General features: G+C 34.7%; 1 non-coding gene across 1 annotated transcript; it reads left to right on the top strand.

Annotated features, from left to right (window-relative positions):
- Window positions 1-8,092: 8,092 nt before the first annotated feature.
- On the top strand, window positions 8,093-8,198 carry LOC128294551 (small nucleolar RNA R71). Its single transcript, XR_008284861.1, has one exon. It is a non-coding gene; the product is annotated as a small nucleolar RNA R71 (small nucleolar RNA).
- The last annotated feature ends 3,264 nt before the right edge of the window (window positions 8,199-11,462 follow it).

Raw genomic sequence — 11,462 nt, 5'->3', positions numbered from 1 at the left:
ATACCCTCCTATTTTTCAAATTTACACAATTACATTTAACTTTTACAACTTTTGCAATTTAGTCCCTTAACCCGAAAATCATCAAATTAACCATTTTTCTCAAGTTAACATTTCAGTCAAATATACTGGCCCTTATATAGTCCTTACTAGACATTAAATTCACTATCAAACCTTGAAAGTTTAATATTTTCATAATTTAATCCCCAAATTAAAATCTAACAAAAATCACTTCACAGAATCACCAAATACCATAATCAAAGCTTCAAATACATATTTATCAAAAAAAAAAAGACATTCTAGATTCATCAATGGAAACTTCTAAAATTTTTAATAGATTCGAGAATGAAGGTACAGGCTAGGTGGACTTAGTTGCAACGATATAAAAAACATAAAAATTATAAGAAACGGGTATCAAATTCACTTACGTGCAAGGAAAATAGGTTGACTGATTCTTCAAGATAAGTTTTTGGTGTTTTTCAACTATGGAGAAAGCAAAATGAAGAAGAAAGACTATTTCTTTACTTAATTTTATTTTTTATTTTTGTTTTAATTACAAAATTGCCATTATACTTAAATTATTTCCAATTTTTCATTAAAATTCACTCCAAAACCGTCCACTATCAATCAACAAGGTTTATTTTCCTTATTGGCCCTTCCACGTTTATTACTTAAACTATTTGATCATCTAAATGCAATAATTACTATGTTTTGTACCTTTTATAAGGTAGTCATTTTTCTTTAATAACTATCTAAACGCCAAAATTTCTTAACTAAATTTTAAGACGATCCTAATGACTCCATAAATATTCTATAAATAATATTTACAAGTCTATACGATGGAAAATTATGGTCCCAAAACCACCATTCCGTCACTGCTTAAAATTAGATTTTTACATAAGCAATTTGGATCCCTAATTCAATAATGGGTGAACCGTATAGAAGTCAGTCGACCACTGTTTGTTATTTATCTATTAGTTTTATAAATTTGAACATTTTACAATTTAGCTCTTAATAGCTAAATCTTAGATTACTATAATTATCCTTAGCTTTATGATTTGTCGTACTATGATGTTTAGCAATTAGTTGGTTAGACTCTCTATTTTGCATGTTCGTTAGCAGAAATTTTTCAATCATTGACTCTATTAGGTTCGATCCTCAGAGTACTCCGTACCCCGTTATACAATTATATTACAACTGACCTGTCATACTTGCAGACACCGGACGTATTAGTTCTAGCCGATCCTTGTCTTTGTTTTTTTTTTTATTTCTCTACCTCGTTCGTGATAGCATAGGAGAGGCAGTCACCAATTGTGCCTTAAGCCTCACGATGCTTCCATTTACCTTGTGCTTCACAGTGAATACCCATTTGTAGCTTACTGGTTTCTTCTTTAGAGGAAGATTTGTAATAGACCATGTGTCATTTCTTTCCAATGCACTAATCTCCTCTTGAACTACTTGTTCCTAACTTAGATGACCAATGGTTTCTTGAATATTAGCTGGAGTTCGAACTTCATCCAATCTTGAGAAAATGCTCGATAAGTCCCGGACAAATTTCCATAGGAAAGAAAATCTTTAATTGGATGTTGAGTACACGTTTGAGTACCTTTCCTTAGGGTGATAGGCAGTTCCAAATCTTCTTCTATTTTAATCTCCTATTACTCTTGATCACTCTTCCCTCGTGTGTGAGATTCTACAGTTGTTGGATTCACTTTAGAATCTTGGACGGGTTTGAGTTGTCATGGATTCAACCTCTTTTTCAGTTTGCCTCCGCTTTCTTGAATCAACCTGTAACTCCTTAGTTGTTGATTGAAGTGCAGATTGGTTAGAACACAATTGTGAAGCTAACAAATCAAGTAGAGAAGAAATCGACTCACAACTTGGATTCAATGAGGTATGTTCAAATGTAGGCTAACTTGGAATAAATTCATAGCTTGGTGGCTGATAACTTGAAGCAAACAGGGAATTTTGTTCAAGCAGGAATCCGAACTCCAAGGCTAAAATTCTACTGTGACCTCTCCATGAATTTTGGTCTTGGAAAAAAACTACTTTCAAATAATGTAACATCCATGGTTTCAAACACTCTCTGAGTAGTGGGACAAAAGCATGTATACCCTTTTTTGTTTGTGTAGTAACCAATGAACACACACTCCGTGGATCATGGATCAAGTTTGATTCTATTGTGTGAATAGACATGGACAAAGGCTGAGCATCCAAATACCTTTAGAGGCAAATTGGATGATTGGAACCGGGCATGAGAAAAAAAGATTAGTACGAACTTGACGAGGTGTTAGAAACTAAAGGACTTCAGAAGGTAACCTATTGATGAGATATGCCGAAGTAAGGATAGCTTCCCCCCATAGGTATTTTGGTACGTTAGTGGAGAACATAATGGAGTGGGTCACTAACCTCTTATAAATGTGTTAATGTTTATAGTTAAATATAATGCTAAAAATATAAGAATTGAGAATGGCGGTGTCTACAAGTGCACAAGTCAAATTGTAATATATTTTGTACAACGAAATACTTTCAAGTATTCCAAGGATCGTACCCAAGGAAGGATGGACTAAACTATGGAAACTTTTTTACAATAATAAGTCTATGTAGCAGTAATTAATCCCTATATTACGATAAACCATCAAATAAGTTGAAAAGATAAAAGTAAATAAATAACAAAAATAAATCAATAAAGAAAAATAAACCTCGGGAATGTGAAGAATTGAAGCTTGACGACAGGGAAGATGTGTGACAACTCCAATTGGGGGTTTTTTTTGCTCTTTTGGCTGTTTTAGATATGTGCTCTTATGCCTAAAATTGGTGTCTATAAATAGAATTTTGACAGGCCCTCTACCTAAAACGACCTGATTTTGGCTGAGAACACAAGCATGTTAAGCAACAGCCTATGCGTTGTGACAGCCTTAAAGTGACCCTAGTCGGAAAGCGGTTTCGGGACCGCTAAACCGAGTCACCAAATTATTTGAATATGATAATTATTGTCTAAAATATGTGAATATGAATGTGTGAAAGTTTTAAGCTTTGATTTAGTTAATTGCATGTGAATTTAGTTAATAGGACTTATGTGTGACACTTTTGAAATGTGATAGGTTAATCTATAAGGATCTATTAGTGCATGTAATCAAAGGGGTGGACTTGCATGTCAATTTCCCCCATTTAATTAGTAGTGGCCAGCCATGACAAAAGGTGATGGGCAAAACATGTCATAAACATGTTGTATTAATGGTTTATGTTAGAAATGATAAAATAATAATGGTTAGTAGGATGATGAAAAAAAAAGAAGAAAAGGCTCTCATTTGTTTCTTCTTGACCGAAAAATCAAAGGAAGGAGGGGAAGAAAAGGTTGAGGAGGTTCGGCCATACTTGTATCTAGATTAAGGTATGTTTGATGATGTTCCATGAGATGCATGCATGTTTTAGTTGTTAGCTTGAGTTCTACCTAGCCCATGGTTTAAATCTTTGCTATGTGATGGAGATGATATTCGGCCATGGGTGTTGTCTTCTTGGGTGGTGTTTGATGTTGGTGATGATGCATGAAGATGAGCTAAGTTTCGGCTAAGGTGGATTTGTGTTGATGTCATTTGCATGCTAAATGTGAAGCTTTATAATGATACATGTGATAGTGGATTGATGCCTCTTGGATTTTCTTTTTAGCATTTTTTTGAGATAGACATTAGGTTCTTTGTTTAACCCATGACCAAAATTAAAATGGTATGGTGTCTTGATGCATTCGGCCATAGTAGGAAATATGGTTGTTGTTCATGTTATTTGCATGAGAAATGGTAGTAAGGTGAAGTGCAAATATTAGTATTTGATTACTAGTGTACATATGTGTATTAGCCGAGTTTTGAACTTGAAACAAAATAGTATGTAGTTAATACAAGTAACCATATTTGTAGGAAGTATTAAGCATATAATTGGCCTCAACATAGACATGCATATTCGGCCACATGAGATAGATTGGTGTTGCATGTATTCGGTTAGGGGCAAGCATATTGATGCTTTTATCTTGACTTAGAAAATCGGCTCAAGGAGAATTTGTTAAAGTGCTTAGTTAATTGATATTAGATTAATGATGTGTGTATTCGGTCATGAAGGTGCACATGAGGGAATGTTAGATTAATTGTATTAAATTGCTCAATGTGATTAAAAATGCGTATGACCGCTTTGTATTTGAGCTAAAGGTGGCCATATGACCTATCAACTCCTTGTCATATTCGGCCATAAGCTAGCATAATGAGACCTTAATAAGTTAAATTTGCTTGAATTAGCTCAAGAGCTTAGAGGACCAAATTTGGACAAGGGAAAGGAAAAAGTGATCGAATAGCCGCCGAAATCGTTCGACAACATCCGAGGTAAGTTTTCGAGTAATGAAACTTAGTTTACGATTTGATTAAGTCATAACGTATAGTCATGACAAAAATACGGTGATATAATGATTCTACTTGAATTATATGTTGAATTAATTAGTCTATACGTATGATGGGTAGCCGTATGTGCATAGAGATCATGTCATAAAGCAAATCAAAATAGTGCTCTTTGTATGTGGCTATTGAGCCGAAATTAGTAAGTGTGATAAGTGTCTTGTGTTTGAGCTTTGGTAATGAAAATGAAATATGGATGTGTCATGATTATTGATATATGTGCATGGTTATTCGAATGATATCCGGCTAAGTCCCAAGGCTTTTATGCTAGTGACTATATCCGGACTAAGATCCGAAGGCATTTGTGCGAGTTGCTATATCCGAGCTAAGACCAAGGCATTTGTGCTAGCGATTATATCCAGGCTAAGTCCCAAGGCATTTATGCTAGTGACCATATCCGCTAAGACCAAGGCCTTGTGCGAGTGGTTATATCCGCTAAATCCAAGATAGTTGGGTTTGGGAATGAGCGATCTTGCTGTAATAATTTCAATTAATACGCTCGTAAAATCCCAACGATGAGGTATGTTTCGTATGTGCATTGAGATAATTGATTCCTTCTAAATAGTATTTGCTCAATCGACTAACAAGCTTCCAGCTTTTAGACAAGTTGATTCCTTACGTATGAATATAAAGGTTGGAATTGTGAAGTAGGTATGATTGTGGGAATATATGTATATGAAATTATTCGTTTAGTCGTATGAATGCTATACTTCAGTTGTGCATGATTTCATTGCTCAGAACTTACTAAGCATTAAATGCTTACTCCGTTCTTTGAATCTCTGTTTTATAGATTTTAGTTCGTCAGTTATCGGACTCGGGATCGTCGAATTCGAAGTCGTCCACACTATCAAAGCCCTTTTTCTGGTACACTTTTGGTTGAACTCTGAAAATGGCATGTATAGGACTACCTTTTTGTTGTTGGTCATGTACCTTTTGGTTTTGTATAAATTAGGATAGCCATGCGAAAATGGCTTATATATACTTTGAGCATAGCATTATAATCGTCTTGTATGTTGTTCATTGAGAGGTATGGAAATGTTTGGTAACGATTAGCCATTGGGAATGGTTAATTATGATTATTTTGATGCTATGTATGGCAAACTCTAGTTGATTCATGGAAAACCATGAAATAGGTAAGGTTTACCTTAAAAACAGATGCTGATAGTAGCAGTGGTGTGGATTTGAAAAATCACTAAAAATATTAAGAATGGAATTAAATAGTGAATAAATTATGTAATCGAACCTTGATGAATCTACTTTCATATGGAAGAAACGAAATGATCTATGAGTTGTACTTTAAGAGATATTTAAGTTTTTGTGGAACAGGGCCAGAGCGATTTCTGGATCCCCTGATCTGACTTTGGAAATTTACTATAAATTAACCAGAGATAATTATAGGTCATTCCATATATGTATAGATTCATTTTTGAGTCTAGTTTCGTTAGAAACAAACAGCATAAGTAATGAAGCCCTGTACAGGAAGATATATAAGTCGTAATGCATGAAGGTCAGAGCAGTCAAACCCTGAAACAGGGGATACTTTAACTAATAAAATGTACTAATTGGCTTGACCAAAAATTCTAGAAAAAAATTTGTAGATGTATATATGAGTCTAGTTTCAGGTAAAATTTACGAAACTGGTTTCCGAGTTCTGGAACTCAAGATATGATTTTTAAGGTAACAGTGACGCAGTTAGCCAGCTTGTCTGGAAAATTTTAAATGAACTGTGTTTTACAATGAAATAAGTCTGTTAGCACCTCGTGTTCGACTCCGGCAACGGTCTCGGGTACTGGGTGTTACATGTGTGGCACGACACGATGCCCTAAATTTTCCCATTTTACGTTCGAAGTGCTTGTGTCAGACCACACACAAGTTGTGTGTGGTGCAACATGCCTCTCTAACATTAGGTACCCTTGCTTCAAAGCTTGTGTCACGTCACAACCTATACGTGGTGCGACACAACGTTCTCCCTAGCCCTTCGGGGTATGTTGATGTCCTTCAATTATCTGTTTTTGTCGCCGTTTAACTTCCTTTCATCCCTTTACATCGAAAAATTTGAATTCTCCTAATCTTAACATGTAATTATACTATAATGGTCAATGTTATGTCATGTTACCAAGTGTGTCCGAAAATTCTCAAAACTTCACTATTGACTTCAATCATCATTCACGACCATCTCGACTCTTCCAATTGCTCCTTTGTCCATTGGAGTCTTACCATTTTTCTCGTTCTCATGCCTTATAAATACCTATACATGCACCCCTCGAGAATTGCCTTAGATCAAGACTGTTAGGGATTAAATTAAACAAAACATGACATTCTTTCCTAACTAGTCCCTCACTTTGGAAATTGCGGCCACATTTGAACACTTTTATCACATTATTGATCTTTATAATTAATTCATTTCATTCAAGATTTTGATTTAGAAGTGGCTAGAAATAGCCTAACTAATAGAATGGGGCTTTCTCTATCTTCCTCAAAATCAAGGACTACAAAGTCAACAGGGATTATGAATCCCCATACCTTGACCAATGTATCTTTGAGTACACTTTTTGGGTGCACCAAAGATCTATCGGCTAATTGTATCATTATTTATGTGTTTTTTAACTCACCGAGTCTGAGTTTCTGATAAATCAATAGGGGCATTAAAATTATACTAGCCCCTAAATCGCAAAGGGCTTTGCTATGATACTGATTCCCTATATCTATTAAAATCGTAAAGTTACCCAGATCATTTAATTTTGGGTGTATTTTTTTGATGCTGTATGTTGAGATTATTGCATTAGGCACAGATTTGGCTACCTCCTCAGTTGGTTCATGGTGCTCGATTTCTTTCTCCTCCTTCGTGGGTTTGTCGACATCTTCTAAAACTTCCTCTTCTTCATGGATGGGCTTGCTTGGTGGCTTCAATTCCTTTCCCGATCAAATTGTGATTGCCTTTACGTGCTCATTTCCATCTCTCTGAGCATTATTATTCATACTTTTAGGGAGACTCTAGCCATTTTGTTTTTATAATATCATCATGAATTGGTTTATTTGATCGTAGAGGTTATCCATCCAGGACTCGAGTTGTTTACATGTAGCTTGGAGTTGTCAAATATTTGTCTTCATAGTTTGCATCTCTCCCTCTAATCAGTTGAATCTTTGACCACATGCAGCATGGTCATTCACCAAGGCTTTTTCTTGCAATGGTGGAGGTTTGTAAGGAGGATTTTGTCAAGTTTGCGCTTGATTCGCACTTCTTTAGTTTCCTCCCCACTTAAAATTTAGATGATCCTTCCAACCAGGGTTGTAAGTATTTGAATACGGATCTCAACCCCTATTATTTAGGTAGCTCGCCTCTTCGGATTGGCCTTCGTAATATGGCTTCGTTCTCGTCGGCTTGATGATGTCTCCAAACGGTTAAGTTTTTTAAGGATTTGTTAGAATCAATCATCGTCGTTCTCTTCCTTCACAGCTTTTACTGTTAGTGGCTTGGATTGGTACACGAATATCTCCTTTGATCACATGTGTTAATTCATGCCATATCATCAATGATTTTGTATGCTCGTTCATACGTATGGAACATGAGAGATCCTTCGGATGCTCCATCTAAGTTGGATCTAATGTATCCATCAACACTGTTATAGAATATTTGAATTTGGAGCCATGCTTGCAATCCATGATGTCGGCACCTCCTTATCATTATCTTGAAATGCTCTCATGTCTCGTATAGGGATTCACCTTCAAATTGTTCAAAATTGGTGTTTTCTTGCTTCAACTGAATGGTTCAACTAATCAAGCAAAATTTGTAGAGAAATTTTCCACTAGATTATTCCATGTGGTAATGGAACCTGATTCTAACGAGTTTAACCAATTGGCCGCATTTTCGCATAGATAAAATGAGAAAAATTGAAGACGCACAACATTATCGAATACGCCGTTGTACTTGAATGTGTTGCATAATTGAAGGAATCGCTTCAAGTGTTGATTTGGGTCTTCAACCATATTGCCTTTAAACTTCAATGTGTTTTGGATCATCTGGATAGTGGCCATTTTTATTTCAAAATTATTGCATTAACTGCCAGTAGTTCTATGCTTCTCACACTACATCTAATGTAGGTAGGGAGTACTTGCACAATGTCTGCTGAGCCATTGGGACTTCTTCTTGATTATTTCTTTATTGCTCTCGTGGCTCTTTGAATAATGGGTTTTCTCTATGTAGATTAATTATCACGGGTGTATCATTTTTCAACGCTGGACAGTTGCATCAAAGTATTTGCTCCGGATTTGGGTAAGGCTCAATTGGAGTGCTAGAGCTTCAGGTCATCAACGACCTAAAAAGAAAATAGAAATAAAAATAATTAAATAAAAATTAAATATTGTAGCTATAAGTCCTAACGTTGCTACTTATCTGATTAGGTGTAAAAAATTATTTTCAAAATTTATTGTCGAAACCTCACTAGCAACGACACCAACAACTTGAACTCCTATAAATGTGTTATCATTTATAGTTAAATATAATACAAAAAATATAAGAATTGAGAATGGCGAGATCTGCAAGTACACATATCAAATGTAATATAGTTTGTACAATGAAATACTAGGAAGTATATCGAAGATCGTACCCAATGGAGGATGGAATAAAGTATGAAAACCCTTTTACTATAATAAGTCTAAGTAGTATTAATTAATCCTTATATTACGATAAACCATAAATTAAGTTGAAGAGATAAAAAATAAATAAATAACAAAAAGACATAAATAAATAAAATAAACAATAAACCAATAAACCAATCAGGAAGTTAACTCGCTTCAGGGTTTGTAACTAACTTCAAATTAGGGTTTTAGGGTGGATTAGCTATTGATTAACCAATTATTACCTCCCAGCCTCTAATTAACTAATTGATTGGTTGATAATTGTTTATCTCCTGACCTTACTTTCTCAACCAAGATAAATTACGATTTATTCGGTTCGACTTATCTCCCAACCTTGTTTAGCCTATGATAACTTCCTAGGGTTGTCAATCATAGTGGTCTAAGCACACGTATTTCATACCAACTAATCCCTCTCAAAAAACCTTAAATCCTCCGTTAATCACATTCCCATCCGCTTGATAATCTCCCCTAAGGGACTTAGTCACACATGTTATTCATAATATTTATCTCGATTGAATAAACCATGTGAAAAATACAATTGATTTGGAAAAGAAAAGATAATTTAATAACCGTGGATGTAATATCTAATGGGGTACAGAGTAGTAATCCTCTTGATTGGAATAAAGAAATAAATCGAACATAAAAAAAAATTGAATACTATGAGAATATAAATAAACTCCTCAATCAAAATTGATTTCAAGAGGAAAAAAAAGTATTGAAAAACCAATAAGAAAATAATCTAAATCTACTCCTAAACTACTAGGGTTTTTGAAGGCGCCTAGGATGACTTAGTTACTTCAAACCTGTAACATCTTATTTATAGATACATTGCTAGCCCAAATTAGGACTTTCGCACGTCTTAGGTCGTATATGTTTGATTGTGCAGATAAAAATAACCTCGATAAACTTGGGTAGTACATCAATGTTTATCACGCCACACCCCTTACGTGGCGCAACACGACACCCACTTCCAGCATTGTGTCATTAATTTTTTGCCTTGATGTCTTGGGAAGCTTTTGCAACACTTGACATTTGCTTCCACGTCAATTGGGCATTTGTATATTCATCTTACACGCTTAATCAAACTTATTAGCGCAACATAAGGCCCGTGTCGGCCTATTGGTTCACAAAACCTACAAACTGTGTTAAAAAAACACTTATTTTATTAATATTTATTCCTAAGGCTTAAATATTGAAAACATACATTAAAATACTAAATTTCTTAGAAAAAAAACTCCTTAAGTGCAGAATCGACTCAAATTAACTAATACGTTTGATGGCAGGTCGGTCACTTCCAAAAAATGTTTATTTATTCCCTCTGTGATCTCATTTTTTTGCGAAGTATTGACAAAAACTTATTTGGATTATCACTTGTTTAGACAAGTATTCTCCCAGGATATAGTAGAAATCTCTCTAGTATTATTAGACTTTAAGATTTGTATTTTGTAACCAAATCGAGTTTGAACCATGGAATTGAAGGCTTGGAATATTCTTTCATAAGAAATACCCAAGTAAGTCTTGTATGGTCATAAAAAAAAATCACCAACCACCGTGCTCTATTAATGTTTTTCATTCGTAAATGTCCCTAAATATCACTGTGAACAAGGGTAAAAGGTTTTGATGGTTGGTAAGAAATCCCGAATAGACAGATCTAATATGCTTTGCAAGTTGACACATCTCATTATTGAAATTTTTAGATTTTTATTGACGAAAAAATGGGGAAATTGTTGGGAAATGTGCTCATATTGTAGTAAACATGTAACTATTTTCTAATGTTTGAAATATGAATAAATAAATAAAGTTAATTTTATATTTCACTATTATGTCTTTTGTGTTTATGCCTTCTATATTTTGCATGCATATCGAAATTGTGACAAGCAAATATTAGCTCATTGATTTTCTAAAAGTCAAACTGAAGATAAGTGGCACTGTAAACAACGTTTACATTGCGAGAAAGACAAGTTACTTCAATACATAATCTAAATGAGCCCGTAATCTCGTAAAAGAATCAAAGTAAGCATTTAATTCAAATACTAAGAAGGATTATTATGTCATCTACAATTCCAATTAGGAAGATGGCTAGTCTTGGCTATCGGAGCAGTTGACTCCATGAGTAGAGGCAGTGATGTATTCATTAGTAGAATTATACATTAGATTGGACCCAAGATGAATTAATTTTGAATCTATTTGTGAATTAATTCAGTTGTGACGTTCTTGGTGTGATTTAACTAAATCCTAAGTTAGTCATTGACCATGCGTATGCAACTTATGTGCTTTGATATAAGTGGAGGCTTATACTCTAAAGATGATCGAGCCCATAGCCAGTATGTTAGGTACATGAATTGTGTACGGCATGGCTTTACTAACAACAATGGAATTCATAACTCC

The sequence above is a fragment of the Gossypium arboreum genome, chromosome 6, assembly GCF_025698485.1.
Source record: "Gossypium arboreum isolate Shixiya-1 chromosome 6, ASM2569848v2, whole genome shotgun sequence".
NCBI classification, from domain to species: domain Eukaryota; kingdom Viridiplantae; phylum Streptophyta; class Magnoliopsida; order Malvales; family Malvaceae; genus Gossypium; species Gossypium arboreum.
This window is presented reverse-complemented; position numbering and strand designations above follow the sequence as displayed.